Here is an 18690-nt window from a genome sequence, read left to right on the forward strand (position 1 = left end):
TGCGAGAGCAAGGGCATGGGCGCTTGATGGTGCACTTTTCACTTCGTACGCTCTCATTGGCGCATGAGGTGCCCCTCACTCGAGCACGTGTGCGGCTCAGGCTAGTGACTCGTTATCTTTTTGCGGGCCTAGCTCGTAGGGAGATTTAACAGCTGTCTAGTTGTTGATGCGTGCGGGACATCCAACGGTCATCTAGCCGTTGATGAGATGGAGGCTTGTAACAACAGCTTTCAAGTGCATGTAACTTATAGCTGTTGGGGTGCATGTAACGTGTAGCTGTTGGGTGATGTATGTAACCACCACAACACTAAATGGGCAGCCTCTTGGTGCTCTATAACAAGGGTCCTCGTACCCATACGATTTTGGGACACTTAGAACAATTTCTGAGCCTCTCTCAATAGACAATTATCTGCAATTCTAGCAAGCAAACTAGTAGGCTAACTCTCTCTTTGTCTACTCGATTTTATCTCTCTCTCTCTCTCTCTAAACTATCAAGACTCTGGTGTCTATTATGTGGGTTCCAAGCTCGGGTGCATAGAGCTTAGGAGCATTGAAAAAGACCTTTATGTTTTTCTGTATACCGAGGATGAATTGCCCTTCTTATACACATCAAATAATCTATCGAAGGAGGGCAAATATCGTCTTGAGATAGCGCTCCTACGTGCCTGAAAATAGGACGAGTTTGATATCATATTTTACAAATTATACCATTTTCTGCCCCTATTTCACTCAATCAAAATCCAACAATTGAAGACGATATTTCATAGGTTAAAGAAATGAGACTGCCATGATTTATTTGAAGGTCATAAATCATGATTTTACTCGACTCTAATGCTTCAATGGGATGAACTTCACGAGATGGCAGCAAAAGGTTCTCTTTTTGCTTACCACTCTAAAAGTGGCTTACATAGTTACCGAGCCAATGCCTGTGCCGCCGCCACCATCGGATGACTCCACCGATGAACAAATTCAATCATACAAGAGATGGATAGAATATGACTATATATGCAAGGTCATATCCTAAATTCCTTGGTGGACCTGATCTATGATATGTATCCCTCCATTGGCATGGCGAGAGAACTATGGAAATTATTTGAGACTAAGTACCTCACGAAAGAGATTGGTATCAAAAGATTTATGAGCTCTACCTTCTTAGATTTTAAATTTATTGAAAACAAGCGTATTATGTCTCAAGTATATGAGTTGCAGCTTGTAGTCAATGAACTTAAAGATTGTGGTATTTCCTTGGATGAATATTTCTTAGTTGGCTCAATAATTTATAAGTTACCCCAATCTTAGAGAGAGTACCAAAAGATAATGAAACACAAGGATTTGGTTCAACTTCAAAGATCTGTTTGAATTGAAGAAGAGAATAGACTTAGGAAAAGAAAGATGAATCAATTAATTTTCACTCTAAGGAAAACCTTGTTGAGCAAAATCCTATGCTCTATATAACAAGAAGTCTTTCTTTTTTAAGGTCCATAATGAAAATTATAAGGAACCAAAAGTCTAATGCCAACAAAATTATGTATTTGATGGAAATGGATACTCTTATTATGGGATGATTAAAAGTTTGATCTTATTAATGAAATAAATAAGTTTTATGTGTATATTGTTACTTCTTATAATATAAGGCATGATAGATTAGGACATGCTAATTATGATTCTATTAAATCTTTGGTTAAATTAGGATTGATTTCTAATTGTGATGAATTAACTAAAGAAAAATGTGAAGTATGTGTACAAACTAAAATTACTAGAAAACCATTTCCTTCAATTGAAAGAAATAGTGAATTGCTAGGACTTATAGATAGTGATGGTTTTTATTTAAGAATGTTATAACTAGAGGTGGAATGTTATAACTAGAGGTGGTAAAATATATTTTATTACATTTATTGAAGATTTTTCTAGATTTTATTATATTTATTTACTTAAACGTAAAGATGAGGCTTTTGAAAAATTTAAAGTTTTCAAAGCGGAAGTTGAAAATCAACTTAGTAAGAAAATCAAAATCATTAGAAGTGATAGAAGAGGAGAATATTTATCAAATGACTTTAATAAATTTTGTGAAAATAATGACATTATTCATCAAGTAACTGCTTCATATACCTCTCAACAAAATGGACCAGCGGAAAGAAAAAATAGAACATTAGCAGAAATGGTGAATGCAATGCTTGTTTCTTCTTCCTTGCCATTAAGTTTGTGGGGTGAACTTTTATTATCTGCATGCTTTATTTTGAATAGAATTCCTTATAAAAGTGTAATAAGACCCCTTATGAGGTTTGGTTTGATAGAAAACCTTCTTTGAATTTTTCAAAGTATGGGGTTGTCTTGCATATGTTAGACCTCCATATCCTAAAAGAAATAAATTGGGTCCTAGAACATCTAAATGTGTTTTTATGAGATATTCTCATAATAGTAAAGCTTATAGAGTTTAGATTTAAATTCTAACACAATTTTGGAATTTAGAGATGCTGGGCTTTTTTAAAATCTCACTTATAAAAGTGAAGTGAATGAATCAAGTAGCATGCAAAATGAAAATACTCAAGAAAATGATGAATATGTTGATAAAGAACATATAGAAAATAATGATAATGAAATAATAGAACCAAGAACAAGTAAGAGAATTAGAGGAGATCCCTCTTACAATTTTGGACCTGATTTTTATACTAATTTTATTGAGGCTAATCAAAATAAAATTTTGAATTTATTACCTATATTATCAAATGTGGACGAAGGTCCTACATCTCTAAATGAAACTTTGGCATCTCAAGATGCAATTTTTTGGAGAGAAGCTATTAATAATGAAATGGATTCCACTATAGCTAATAAAACTTAGAAATTAGTAGATCTTCTATGAAGTTCTAAACCATCGGTTGCAAATGGATTTTAAAAGATACATGAATTATGATGGTTCTATTAATAATTATAAAGCAAGATTAGTTGCTAAAGGTTTTAAACAAAAAGAAGGAATTGATTATTTTGACACATATGCACATGTGACAAAAATTGTTACTATTAGATTGCTCTTAGCAATAGTCTCTACTAATCATTTAGTCATACATCAAATGGATGTAAAAATTGCTTTATTAAATGGTGACTTAGATGAAGGAATATATAAGGAACAACCCCAAGGGTTTGTGATCCCAGAATATGTGAATAAAGCTTGTAAATTGGTTAAGGGAAAGCTTTCTATGCTTCCCCTACAACACAAAAGTTCTATCCTTCTTCTTATCCAACCGTGCATTCTGAATGGAGGGCTTGCCCCAATCATAATGTCACATCTCTACACTATTTTATTTTTAATTTTTTTATAAAATATTTTGACATAAAATTTTGTACATCCATTCATCTATTATACTTGCACTAGCGAAAAAAAAAAAAAAAATATTTTCAATGAAATAAAAAGACCAAAATACCCTTGAAAATTTCAAGGGGTATTTTGGTCATTATATTTTATAGAAAAATTATTGTTAATATTTTTTATAGGTGCGCCCCAATGAGAAGATGACACATATCAAATTTCATATTCATATAATTTGTATTAAAAAAACTAAAAATAAAATACTTTGAGACATCGGATCTAAGATCAAACAGTGAGTGGCTCTCTTGATCAAACTTGGACGGTTGGATGATAGGGGAAAGATAGAACTTCTATGCTGTAGGGGAAGCATAGAAACTTTTTTCATTGGTTAAATCACTTTATAGATTAAAACAAGCACCTAAACAATGACATAAGAAATTTGACAATGTGTTGATGTCAAATGGTTTTAAGAGAAATAAGGATGATAAATGTGTGTATAGTAAGAAAATAATTCTTTATGCGTCATAATTTATTTATATGTAAATGACATGCTTATCTTTAACTCTAATCTAGAATTATGGAGGAAACTAAAATATTCATCACATCCAACTTTGATATGAAGGACTTTAGATAGGCTGATGTGATACTTGGTATCAAAATAGTGAGAAAAGAAAAAATATTAATCTTAACTCAATCTCACTATTGATAGTAAGTCAATCTCTACCCCTATAGATCATCACATTAAGTTAAAAAAAGATAATGAGAGATGTATATCTCAACTTGAATATGCTGGGGTAATTGATAGTTTAATGTATGCAATGACTAGCATGAGGCTTGACATTGCATATGCGATTGGAAAACTCAGTAGATATACAAGTTGCCCAAGTAAGGAGGATTGTGATGCTATATCTCGAGTATTACAAATTTCAATTATGACATAAAATATATGTATTATCTCAGAGTGTTAGAAGGGTATAGTGATGCTAATTGGAATAATGAAATCCAAGATTTACTATCAATATCCAGATGGATATTTACAATAGCTGGTGGTGTGATATCATGGGGGTCAAATAAACAAACGTGTATTTCATGCTCTGCTCTGGAGTATGAAATTATTGCTTTAGACTCTGCCGGCAAAGAGGACGAATGGCTAAAGAATCTATTATATGACATTCCCATATGACCAAAACCATTACCTGCAATAACAATATAAATCAAGCTACTATTGTGAAAGCTTGTAATGATGTATATAATGAAAAATTTACACATATTGCAAGAAGGCATAACTGCATTAAAATGTATGTTAATTGGGGATAAAGTGATTAGTGTAGAATATATAATATCAAAGGAAAATTTGGCTGATCCTTTGACTAAAGGCCTTGCAAGGGATGACATTAGTATGATGTCAAAATGAATGGGGCTAGAGTCCATTGAGTAATATCTCCAATCGAAACTCAACTTACTCTTTTGTAACCTCAAAACTCTAAGTTCAATGTGGTAAAAACAAACTGTACATATAATTAATTTGGTCACTAGACAGAAAAATTTTGTAAGCACCAATTCTAAGAAAATCCGTATGGTTGATAAGTCTAGTGATAACGTGTATATTCGTAGGATGGACTATGCTCTTAATGTTGTCTATGGACTATATATATAAGTCAGGGTGTTTTATATACATGGGCACTCTTGATAGACACACCTATATAAGAGTGGAAGTGTTGCATCTTCCTATGAGATGGACTTGTCTCTAGAGCCATTTATAAAATCGGGATATAAGTACAAGGCCCAAAATGTGTTAACAGCTAAAAAGACACTAAAGTTTAATATTGTTTGTGAGTTATACTACAGGATTGTTAGATATGTAACCTGGTTCAAAGCTATATGCTGCCACGATACTTGATGAATTTTGTAGTATACACTCTAAATGAAAGTTCAAATCAAAAGATATTTTCATGTTATGAAATAATATGTTCCCTATATTTTGTTTTGTTATTTTCAAATAGTGGAGGAAATTTTTAGTATTTTTGGTATTGAAAATACTTGTATATATTTCAAAACAACATCTTGGCATCTTGGTTTTGTGTTTCTTTCCTAAATTGCTTTGTGGAAACAGAAAGATGTAGGTTTGAGTCCCGCATCGAAGATGAGAGAGAGAAAGCACATATGCGGAGCATGCAAAGCGTGCGACACGCATGCACACGTATGTATACAAGGGTGAGGGCATGGGCGCACTTTGCACGTCTCATGTTTGCATCGGAGCATGAGGCACCCTTCGCCCGAGTGCGGGTCGGGCTCATGGCTCGTTATCTTTTTGTGAGCCCGACTCGTAAGGGGATCTAACGGTCATCTAGCAGTTGATGTCTGTGGGACATCTAATGGTCATCTAGCTATTGATGAGATGGAGGCGTGTAATAGCAGCCTTCAAGTGTATGTGACCTTTGAAGTGCAAGTAACTTATAGCTATTGGGCTACATATAGCTTGTAGCTGTTGGGTGATGCATATAACCACCACAACACTAAATGGATAGCCTCTTGGTGCTATATAACAAGAGCCCTCCTACTCATATGATTTTGAGCATTTAGAACAATTTCTAAGCCTCTCTCAATAGACAATTCTCTGCAATTCCAGCAAGGAAACTATTGGGCTAACTCTCTTTCTCTACTCGATTTTATCTCTTTTTCTCTTTTGCTCTCTAAACCATCAAGACTCTAGTGTCTATTGTGTCGGTTCTATGCTCGGGTGCATAGAGTTTATGAACATTGAAAAGACCTCTCTATTTCTATGTATCCCGAGGACAAATTTCCTTTCTTATGCACATCAAATAATCTATCGAAGGGGGCAAATATCATCTTGACATAGTGCTCATGCGTACCTGAAAACAATAAGAGTTCGAGATATTATTTTTTAAATTATTCCATTTTTTGCCCCCTATTTCACCCAATCAAAATCCAACAAGAAAGAGATAGAGAGAGAGAGTAAGACGTGTATGCATTGAGAGAGGTTATCATGCTTGAATGGGGAAACAAAGGTTTGGGGAACCTTCTTGGATAGGGAAATAATCTTAGATATGTATGCATATCTTTCTCTTTTTTGAATTTCAATCGGGGATAGGTATCAATTTTAAGAAGTTTGAACTAAAAAAAAATATAATATATGCGTACTCTCTCTCTTTTCCCTTACTTTTTCATTTTTCTCTCTCTTTCGCCCTCTCCCCCACGCACTCTCTCTTTTTACGTCCTCTCCACTTCTCCCTTGGCACGCTAAGTAGGACTTCTCCCTTGGCACGCTTGTCCCTTTAATTCTCTTTCTCTCTTCTCTCTTTTTTTTTTTTGGGTAATTTAGTGGAGAAGAAAGTCCCCTACCAGGTTTTTTAAATAGATTAGGGAGTTACATTTTGAAGGTGTTAATTGGGGTTGTCAGCTATATAAGTGGATACCACAATGTGGTAACTAGGTGTTGGGATGCTACCACCACGACCCCACCCCCTTTCTTAAAATATAGAATATGAGTCTCTCCACTTAGAGTTATCTCTCTAATTAGGACATCCTCTTAATTCTCTCTCTCTTCCTCTATCTCTCTCTTCTCTTAAAATATAGTATATGGTTTGGATGGGGAGTCCTCTTGGATAGAGAAAGAATCTTAGATATATATATATGCATATCTCTCTCTTGAATTTGAGTTGGAGATAGGTGCCCATTTTAGGAAGTTCGAGCCAAAAAATAGAAAAAAAAAAACGTGAGGCATGTTTCCATTGAGAGATGTTATCATGTTTGGATAGGGAATCCTTTGGATATGAAAAACATCTTAGATATATATGGATAGCTTGATATGTATGCATATCTTTCTCTCTTGAATTTGAGTTTGTGATAGGTGTGTATTTTAGGAAGTTTGAACCAAAATATAAGAAAAAAGTCTCATATTTCTCAAATTAAGATATTGAAAAATGGGTAATGATTCTATACGACCCTTCCCGACCCATATGTGTAGGACCCCAAAGGATCATCATTAAAGTTGACACGAATTTTTAGAAAAGTTATTACATGGGTGTAGGACTTGACTTTTCTATAAATCTGTGCCAAATTTAATAATGATCCTTTAGGGTCCTACATATGGGTGGAGTAGGGTCCTATAGGATAATTTCTTTTGAAAAATTGTATCTCTCTCTCTTTCTAAAATCTCTAATTTTTTTCTCCTTTTAAAATCTCTATTTTTTCTCTCTTCTTAAAATATATACCCTTCGTGCCTAAAATATTAAGAAAGGATGGAGATCCTCTTTTCTCTACTCTTTACACACAAATTTTACGAAATGATTGGATAAAAAAACTTCTCCTATTTTTCAATAAGATATGGAAACGATATCTCTCTTCTTAAAATCTCTACTTTCTCTCTCTCTTCTTAAAATCTCTACTCTATATGCCACAAATTTAGTCTTTATCTCTTTCCCTTCTGTCCTACAACCTCTATAACATTAGGGTTCCTACAACCTCAATAACATTAGGGTTCCTTCTTATTTTCGTGCCCACCCCGTAACTGCTTAATAATGTAGCATAGATAAATTTACATATTTACATGATTTCATAATATTCTTACACTATAATAATAATATCTAACACAAATTTTCATAATATTATATACTTGTCCTAATTATGATTGATGAAACTATAATTAATATTGTTAAGATAAATAAATTATTATATTTGTGTTTCCTATTTTTTTCACTTGTGCCGACCAAATAAAATTGGTAACTATTTTGAAAGAAAGTTAGGAAAACTTTAATAAGTGTTATGAAATATTTAGAAATCTTTTAAATGATTTGTGATGAGGACAAACAAAATATTTTTGTATAATCATCTTATCTTTTTAGATTAAAAATGAAAAAAATAGAGAAAACTAAAAGATAAGGGTCCTAGATCCTTCTCTCATGCTGGCTAAGGAAGTCTCTCTCTTCCCGTCTATATCGCCACTATTAATACTTTGTTAGTTTTCTTTAACTTATACTTAAAATTTTCAATTTTAACCTTTATAGTGCCTAAAGTATATTTATGATACTATTCTTATATGTAATAATTTTACTATGGTGTGAATTATATTTCTAAAGCATGTACTTACCACTATGGACCAAAAATATCTCTAAAAAATTAGAAACAAATGTGAAAATGATAGTTATAATTGGATTATTGTGAAAAACAATTAATTTCTATGATTATAATAAATTCATATTTTTAAATATATATTCACACAGGCAAGCCGTTCAGACGACTGGGCTCTCAAGAAAGTTGGTGCTTCCATGCGTTCACAGCAGATCCAACCCTTTGAGTGGGACCTGAGCTTAACTTCTTTCTAGGGCTGGATTTCAAGAGATGGCAAGGAAAGGTGTGTTCTCCCTCATTCCCGTATGGTTGGATTTCAAGAGATGCCGTTCTCACTCATTCCCGTCAAGCCTCTTATCGTGGTAACCAAACCGTTAGCATGAATATGGCCCGGTAACTCGTTATGGCCAGTATCTGGGAGAAGGAGGGGTAGGCGGGTCATTCTTTTTTTAAATATTTATTCAAACATCTACATAAATTATAAAACATTCAGTACAATAATACAATTATTATTGTGAATATACAACACTATTTATATCCATTAATAAATTATAACTGTGATTGTATAATAATGAATATAATCAAATAATAAATTTTAATCACATGAATTATTATTATTGAAAAGTATTACCAATTATTATTGTTAATATACAACACTATTTATATCCATTAATAAATTATAACTGTGATTGTATAATAACTATGATCAAATAATAAATTTTAATCACATGAATTATTATTATTGAAAAGTATTACATAACCTTTCTATATTTTCCTTAACATTGCCAAGAACATAGGAAAAAAACGCATATGACAAAATAAAAATATGAATATAAGTTAATACGCGGGAGAGTAGCGGTGACTTGTAGAGAAATCTAAGATAGTGACGTTCGTGACCTATCTCTATATCGCCCATAAAAGTTCTTGAAAAAGAAGGAAAAATATGTAGATGATAAATCAAATTAAGGTATTAAGATGAAGAATAATGGTGAAGATCAAAATCAGTATATCATAAAAATCAAGAGGAGAAAACTAACAATTAAAAAAACACACGTGGCAAGAATAAAGAGCGTCACCTTCTCTCTTAATATAAAAAATAAATATGATTTGATATAATAGACATTTCTATCGTATTTTGTGTAACTATGATTCAAAGGGAAGTCTTTTTATACCCTTCAACAATTGCGACAGCAATCTTTGTTCTAATTATATGATACCCACTTGATATATATATATATATATATATTTATTTATTTGAAATAATTTAGTGAGAAAGACAAATCCCTATAAATTAGGTATAAACGTTTTGGAAGTGCTAGCAAGGTGTTAGCAGTGCGCTTCATAACAATCGTAAAGGTCATGTGACTCAAAAAGCTACCGTATCTAGGGACTTGTGTTGGTTTGTAAGCCACGTGGGAGTTCGGACGGAGGTGGTGGGGTACAATGGGGCTTGTAACTCATTGTACAACCTAGATGTTGATCGTAACCAACTAAAAAGAACACAAATCCAAGAATAAGAAAATATAATTCAAATTTATAAAGAAGATGAAAAAAAATGTAATGGTGAAAGATCTGCAGTAAAAGGGAACAAGTTACCCAAAGTCGAAGCTCAGTAGATCAAATATAAGGATGGAATGTGCCCTAGTAGAGGGTAATCGAATTGGCGGGACTGTTCTTCAAATAGGGATGCAAGCAATCCATTAATGGACGAAGCGATTAGTGAAATATGAGAGGGTTACTCTATGTTGGTGATTGATGTCAAATCACCTCTATGTGGTATTTTTTTCTTGTTGAAAGGCATTTTTATCATTAAAAATATACCTTTTGAATGGAAGCACTTAAAAGAACTTTATAGAGAGAGAGAGACGCGGGGGTGAGTTAAGAAAAAGAGAAGCCCCGTGGGCGTGAGTAGAAAGGGGAAGAAAAAGAGGCGTACGCAGGTGAGTGAGTAAAAGAGGAAGCCCGCGTGCGTGAGATTATAAAAAGAAAAGAAAAAGGGCGAAAAGAGTGTGGGAGTGAGAGAGGTTTTGGGGTGAAAACAGAGAGAGCAATTTGGGGGTTATTGGGGCTCATCTTGAGCCATTTTGTTGGTACTTCTTCGCGGCTGCAGTGAATCGAAGAAAGGGATCAATTGTGAGTGGTTTTATGGTAGGAAGTTCTTTGTTTGAGCATTCCGTGAGATTGTCTGATGTAACTCTATATAACCTCAATCCTATAATTTTTCCTCTTGATAATAAATACATCTTTACCGTCTTGCCCGTGGACGTAGCCCATCTTGGGTGAACCACGTATATGTGTGTATCCATCTCTATTTTCATTTGTGTTATGCTTTGATGGTTTCCCATATTGCTTGTTTTATTGTTGTTATATTTTTCTAATTATATTGTATTTGTTATTGTATCTTGGGAATTTTATCTGAGTGGTAAAAGTGGGATTTGAGATATCCCAATTTGCTCAAAGTGGAGATTGGGTTATCCCGTTTATTTCAACAAGTGGTACCATAACTCAAGGAATTAGTGTAGTATTTTTGAGAAAATGACATCTCACAAGTTTGAGGTGGAGAAGTTTAATGGGAAAGATAATTTAAAAATTTGGAAATTAAAAATGCAATATTTAGTGATACATCAAGGGCAACACATATCATTACTTGAAAAAGATAAGAAACCGGTAAATATGACCGATTATGATTGGGATGAACTTGACATAGGGACAAGCCACTATTCGCTTGTGTTTAGCGAATAAAATTTTGTTTAATATTGTTGGTGAAAAGACGGTAAAAGATTTGTGGGAAAAATTGGAAAGTTTGTATCAAACAAAATCTCTTACAAACTAAATTTTCTTAAAGCGAAAATTGTGAAAGAATGTGCAGATGTGTCACAACAATTGAATGAGTTTAATAACCTCATTTGTCAACTTGAGAGTATTGATGTGAGAATGGATGATGAAGATAAAGCGGTCACCTTACTTTGTTCATGGCCAGAATTCTATGATAACCTTGTTACTACATTGAGTTGTAGTAAAGAGGATTCTCTTGGTTTGGGCTCAGTGTGTAATGCCCTACTTGCCGATGAACTTCGAAAGAAAGCGTCTTTGAGAAGTTCGGTAGAGTCGAAGATGGAAGCTCTTGTGGCAAGAGGTTGATCGAATAAATGGGGCGATTCATCAATGAATCATTCAAGAAGTAATTCAAGATTTCGATCAAAATCTAGATGGCCCAATAACAAGAATGTGTGTTGGCATTGTAGGAAGGCCGGTCATATACGGAAGAATTGTTTTTAAAGAAATGGAGTTAATTCTTTCAAAGCTCCTAATGAGGGAGGTGAAAAACCAAATGAATCCAAGAATGAAGCAAATCAAGTTGAAGAGTCTACATCTGGGTTCATTGAAGAAGAAGTATTGATGGTGGCATATAATTCAATATTCTATCAAAATTGAATACTTGATAGCGGAGCCACCCATCACATGTGCCCTCATAGATCATGGTTTGACTCATATGAGTCATGTGAAGGAGGATCGGTATCCATGGAAAATAATTCCAGTAGCAATGTGGCTGGAATGGGTTCGGTTCCCCTAAGGATGTTTGATGGGTCTATTCGGGCAATTAAGAATGTTAGGCATGTGCCAGAACTGAAAAAGAGTTTGATTTCCCTCTCTTCTCTAGATTCGGAAGGTTATAAGTAAGGTTATAAGTTCACCGGTCAAGGTGGAGTAATCAAAATATCAAAAGGGGCTCTAATTGTGATGAAATGAATCATAGTTGGGAGCTTGTATAAGTTATTGAGAAGCACAATAACAAATGATGAAGTGAATTGCGTGGTTGAAGGTGAGGAAGTTCCATGTTGCTTATGACATAGAAGATTGGGGCATATGAGTAATAAGGGTATGGAGGTCTTGATAAAAAGGAATTTTATTCTGACACTTAAAGTTGATGGATCCGAATTTTGTGAGCATTGTGTCTATGGGAAACAACATAGACAGTTTTTCAAGGCCGGGAAATATACAAGTAAGTGCAAGCTTGAGTACATTCATTCGGATGCATGGGAAGCGCAAGCTTGATTACATTCACTCAGATGTATGGGGCCCTTCACCAACTACATTATATGGATGTGCATTATATATTGTTTCATTTGTTGATGACTTCTCAAAAAAAGTATGGATCAAAATTCTTAAGTCCAAAAGTAATGTGTTTTGTGAATTCAATAATTTTAACATCGAAGTTGAAAAATCTATGGGGCATCACATCAAAGTTCTTCGGACTGATAATAGTAGAGAGTTTGTATCAAAGGAGTTCGAAAATTTTTGCAAAGCCAAAGGAATTACGAGGCATTACTCAAATGCCTACAATCTTCAACAAAATGGTGTGGTCGAGAGGATGAATCGCACTTTGATAGAGCATGCGAGGTGCATGTTAAGCAATGCCAGCTTAGAGCAAGAATTATGGGCGGAAGCCGTATCAATGACTTGTTATCTTATCAGCCGATTACCTTTGGTAGTATTGGGAAGCAAAGCTCTTAATGAGGTATAGTATGGAACTCTTCCAATTTAATTTTTTTTAATTGTGATGCCTATGCACTTATTCCAAGTTGCCAAAGAACCAAGTTGGATCCAAGGTCAAAGAAGTGCATCTTTGTGTGTTATAGCAAATGTGTGAATGGTACCGGTTATGGGACCCAAGTACCCAAAAAATAATCACTAGCCTTGATGTGTATTTTGATGAATCCAAAGTATTGACAAAATAGATAATGATAAAAGACAATGGCATAGACGTGCAATAAGAGAGTCAAAAATTTCAAAGCAACTCCAAAATACTTCCACCAAGTACAATTATGCCGTATGAGAATATACCTATTGATCACAGTGAAGAGCATGAAGGACTAAAAAATCAAGATAAAAGACTAGAAAGTCAAGATGAAGAGCCACATGGCCATCATGATGAAGTTACACCTTTGACACAAAGGCACTCTACTAGAGAAACTGGTGTACCTAGGTGGCACAAAGATTATGTGGATTCTAATACTTTGCATGCTTTGATCGCTGAAAATGAAAAGCCAATATTATTTCGTGAAGCCATTGATTGCAATGGTATCGAGCATTAGAAAAGAGCTATGAAAGAAGAGATATTGACCATTCAAAGAAACAAAACTTGAGATTTGGTGGAGCTACCAAAAGGTAGAAAGGTCGTTGGTTGTAAATGGGTGTTCAAGATAAAGAAGGGGCTTGATGGCAAGCTTGAAAGATATAGGGGTCAGATTGGTGGCAAAAGGCATTTCACAAAAGGAAGAGATTGACTTTGATGAAATTTTTGCACCGATAGTCAAGTTGGTCTCAATTCGCTTGGTGCTTGGGTTAGTTGCTATGCATGATTTAGAGCTTGAGGACAACTTTTTTGCATTGAGAATTTGAAGATGAAGTGTACATGAAAAAATCAGAAGGCTTGATAGAAAAGAGAAAAGCAGGACTTGTATGCAAATTGAAGAAGTCATTGTATAGGCTCAAGCAAGCATCAAGACAATGGTATAGAACATTTAATATGTTCATGTTGAGCATTGGGTACACAAGAAATAAGTATGACCATTGCATCTATTTAAAGTTCTTTGATGATGGTACATACTTGATTTTAGTCTTATATGTGGATGACATGCTTTTAATGTGCAAAGATAAGAGAAAAATTGATAAGCTCAAGACTTCTTTGAGTAAAAGATTTGAGATGAAAGATATCGGGTCGGCAAGGCAAATACTTGGAATTGAAATTGAAAAGGATAGACAAACTAAAACTTTGTCATTATCTCAAAAGGGTTTATATAGAAAGGGTGTTTGAACTGGTGAAGACACCCTTAGAGTGTCACTTCAAATTGTCTTCAATACTAAGTCCGAAGACGGAGGAAGAAAGAAGAAGCATGACTAAGGTTCCTTATGCAAATGCGATTGGAAGTTTAATGTTTGCCATGATATGTACAAGATCGGATATCGCACATGCGGTTGGTGTTCTAAGTCGGTTTATGGCAAACCCTGGAAAGGTTCATTGGGAAGCAACAAAATGGGTGCTTCAGTACTTAAGAGGTACAACGAATTATACAATCATATTTGGCAAGGGCTCAATTCCAATACAAAGTTTTGTGGATGCAAATTTTGTTGATGATCTTGATAGAGGTAGATTGACTACCGCATTTGTTTTTTCGGTTTGCAAATGGACCGATAAGTTGGATGTCAAGGCTCCAATACACGGTAGCATTGTCAACTACCAAGGCCGAGTACATGGCGGCAATGGAAGCATCAAAAGAAGTCGTGTGGCTTCAAGGTTTGATAGGTCAGATGGGCATTGTATGCAAGCCCATGGAATTGTTTTGTGACAATATGAGTGCTATCCATTTGGCCAAGAACCCAGTTCACCACAAGAGATTAAGGCATATATTGGTCCAATATCATTATATTCATCAAGTTGTTGAAGATGGAAGAGTTCGATTGGTCAAGATAAAGACCGAAGACAACCTTGCTGATATGCTTACGTAAACCATCCAAGTAGAGAAGTTAGAATGCAGTCTAACCGCTCTAGGTTTCAAGAAAGAAAGGAAGTGATGGATTGACAAGAAAAAATTGTGATTTTGCATCAAGGTGGAGATTGTTGGGGTGTGATGCCAAATCACCCCATGTGGTATTCCCCTTTTGTTGAAGGGCATTTTTGTCACTGAAAATGCACCTTTTGAATGGAAGCTCTTAAAGGGGCTTTATAGAGAGAGACACACACACAAGTGAGATAAGAAAAAGAGAAGCCGCACGAGCATGAGTAGAAAGGGGAAGAAAAAGAGACGCGCGCAGGCGAGTGAGTAAAAGAGGAAGCCCGTGCGTGTGAGATTATAAAAGGAAAGAGAAGGGGCGAAAAGAGTGTGAGAGTGAGAGAGGTTTTGGGATGAAAACAGAGAGAGAAATTTGGAGGTTTTACTGTGAAACCCTAATGCCACCATTGGGGCTCATCTTGAGTCATTTTGGCGGTATTTCTTTGTGGCTGCAGTGAATCGATGAAAGGGATCGATTGTAGGTGGTTTTATGGTAGGGAGTTCTTTGTTTTCGCATTCTTTGATATTGTATGAGGTAACTCTGTATAACTCCGTTCCTGTAATTTTTCCTCTTGATAGTGAATACATCTTTGCCGTCATGCTCATGAACGTAACCCATCTTGGGTGAACCACGTATATGTGCGTGTCCATATCTATTTTCATTTGTGTTGTGCTTTGATGGTTCTCATACTGCTTGTTTTATTGGTCTTATATTTTTTCAATTATATTGCAATTGTTAGTGCATCTTGGGCATTTTATTTGAGTGGTGAAAGTAAGATTTGAGATATCCCAATTTGCTCAAAGTGGAGATTGGGGTATCCCGATTATTTCAACACTCTAGAGGGATCACTAGGGTTTGGGGGGTTTTGAAACTTCAATAGGAGCAAAACTATCTTTGCGAGCTGTAACAATGAGTTTCATGGTCAGAGCTCATTTTGGGGTTTTGTCATGGGAAATGCGCTCAAGCAGGGCCTATTTATTAGCCCTTGGGGTGCTAAAGTGGGCACTTGTGGTTGCACACCAGCAATTAGTTGCCGAGATTGATCGCAGCGCTATGTGGCATGATGGCATGAACCACGAAGCTTGATTCGCTAGATGGGTCATGACTGCTGGTGGTCAAACTTCAGTGTATGTGAGCTGCCTGGAATGTCCATATAACTCAGTCAGTCTATATCTTCTTGAAGCCCTAGCTATTTTTTGGTTTGGTACTAACGGGTCGATTTGCCAAGGAAAATGTCATTAGGATGCTGCTATTTTAACTAAAATACTAGTCCAAAAGGTTTTTAGGCAAGTTTTTAAAGGCATAGAAGGTTTCAACCTGTAGCTTGGGATGGGACACGTGTAAAAATAAAAATAAACTATAGATTTACAGATTTAAGAACCTAAAAAAACATGCATATCTTTTTTGGATCGTTGTTCATGATTACTGAAAAACAAGAATAAAATAGGAGATGTAAACATACATTCCATGATCCAATAATAAAAAAAATGGCTTCTGGTTCTGACCTTTGAAGGGGTGGAACGACCTTCACCTCTTTTCTCCTCCAAGTTTGATAGGAAACTTCTTTATGGAGAATGAGCAAGAGCTGTGGCCGTCACCTTATATCCTTTCGTTATTATGTTTCTTTCCCTTATCCTAACCCATCATAAGTAGTTATCTTTAAGAGAGAGTGAAGAAGATGATTATCATTAATCCTTATCTTAATATTGGATAATCAACACACTTAAATTGTGGATAATATTGCCCTTATATAATTGCCGTTAGACCACAAATTGGAGATATTTTCTAAGATTCTCCCACTTGGGCTAACAATAATTATAACTAAAAATACATCTTCAATTTAAGCAAATGCAAAATACTCCCTCAAAATCTAGACTTTGACAAGTGAAACTACTAAAACCAAATCATGAAAGCTAATTGTATTCTATAAATGACACATTGCCGTTCCATGGTTATAGTATTGGCACGAACACTCCCTATTGTCTCCAACATGTAACGTTTATGGTGGAAAAAAACTTTATGATATGGTAAAATCTATATCCCACCTTAAAACGGTCTAAAACTTTATATCCTGATCCTTATGTATACATATAAAACAAGAACTTTGAAGAATCCAATATGCATAAATCAAACTTAATGAGTGTCACATACTATGTGCTAGCAATATAACTCCCACTGACCAAATGCATCCCACATGTTAGTTAAATCCATATGAGCAACATGCTCTACAAACCATTTGGGACTCAAACCTTAGTCAGTAACAATGATCATCAGTTTTATACTGACGTGCTCAATGGAAATTACAAGTACCCTTACCTTCTCCCATACAACAAGATATTTAATTTATATTTGCTTGGATAAGTCCAAGCTCTTGTTATTTTAAGAGAAGAAAAGTGTAGCGAAATCATCACAAAAAAATCTCTATGGCTTGGAAATAAAATCTACAACTCGAAGCTTTGAGATACAATTTTGCAACTACAAAGCTTGCTTAAGACAAATTTTGCTACCGTAATCGACAAGTCTACCATGGAATGGCCCCATCAGCCATCATGAAGATATAACCTGATGTCGACTTCCTATCATCTGGATAAGTAGCAAAATCTATAACCGACTATCGAATCACATCAAGATGATCAGATTTACTTTATGTGAGCATAATATTCTTTATCCCCTGCATATATGTCATTATTTTCTTAGCCGCTTTCCAATGTTCTAGCTGTTGGTTACTCTGATATCTAGCCAATATACGGACCACAAAAGCTATATTTGGACTGGTGCAGCCCTGAGCATACATTAAACTTCTCACAACTAATACGTAAGGAATATTTTTCATATTCTTCCTTTATAAGTTATTTTTGAGATATTGTAATTTTGGGCTTTATCACCCTTAATAATAGGTACCATACTTGAACATTTATGTATATTATACCTTTTGAGCACCCTCTCAATATATGCCTTTTTTGATCGTCCCAAAATCCCTTGAGATCTGTGTCAATAAATTTCTATGCTAATCACATATGAAATTGCACCCAAGTCCTTCATATCAAAGATAAAAATGTTTATTTCATGCAACATATGCATGTCACTGTTGACAGTAGAATGTCATCTGCATATAGAATCAAAATAGTGAATCTGCTTCCACTGAACTTGAGTTAAATCCTGTCATCCACAAGATTCTCCATAAATCGTGAAAACTTAAAAGTAACAACTTATAGACCTTAAATCTAATTTCTTTTAAAAAAGGGTTATAAAATCTGGCTTTTGCAAGGCATCCCGATAGATGCAAATATCTTGAACTAGGCTTCCTACCAGTCCATATTTTCAATTAGGGTATAGTTGTTTACTACGAACATGATTCACCATATAAATAATAGTCTTTAGGGCTCCATGTAGAGAAACCTGCAAATTTGAATTACAAACAATGTTCCTTATTTGATTAATTTCTGCAGCCTTTCTCTTGGGATGTGTCCTAGCATTCTATGCTACAACATAAATTAATCACATTGTTATGTTTTATATTGCATACATGAAGGGATAAAAGAGATTCAACAAACAAATAAAATCCAAATTCAATTTAGAGAGACCATCACATAATTTTTCAGAACCCACAATACACTTACTATAAAATAAGAAGTAATTTTCATTGCCAAAATTAAATTAAAACCATAAATATCTAATTTTCATACTTTACCAACATGTGACACATTAAGAGTATCTCTCAAATCTACTACAAAACTACT

General features: G+C 34.8%; 1 long non-coding RNA gene across 10 annotated transcripts in view; it reads right to left on the minus strand.

The window, feature by feature from the left end:
• Positions 1-18690, minus strand: part of LOC110007064 (uncharacterized) — a 46636-nt gene that overhangs the window by 20998 nt on the left and 6948 nt on the right. For 2 of the 10 annotated variants that reach the window (XR_016047391.1, XR_016047397.1), the window contains one exon: positions 17803-18109. The exons of 3 other annotated variants lie outside the window; for them this stretch is intronic. This is a non-coding gene — a long non-coding RNA (uncharacterized LOC110007064). Of the gene's footprint in view, positions 1-4181; positions 4501-8454; positions 8810-11007; positions 16091-16455; positions 16586-17802; positions 18110-18690 lie in introns of those variants that run through there. 5 more of the 10 variants (XR_016047398.1, XR_016047400.1, XR_016047393.1 and 2 more) reach the window with 5 other exon arrangements.

This window comes from Amborella trichopoda, chromosome 13 (genome assembly GCF_054954075.1).
Source record: "Amborella trichopoda isolate Santa Cruz 75 chromosome 13, AtrichopodaSantaCruz75HAP2 v2.0, whole genome shotgun sequence".
In the NCBI taxonomy this organism is placed as follows: Eukaryota; Viridiplantae; Streptophyta; class Magnoliopsida; order Amborellales; family Amborellaceae; genus Amborella; species Amborella trichopoda.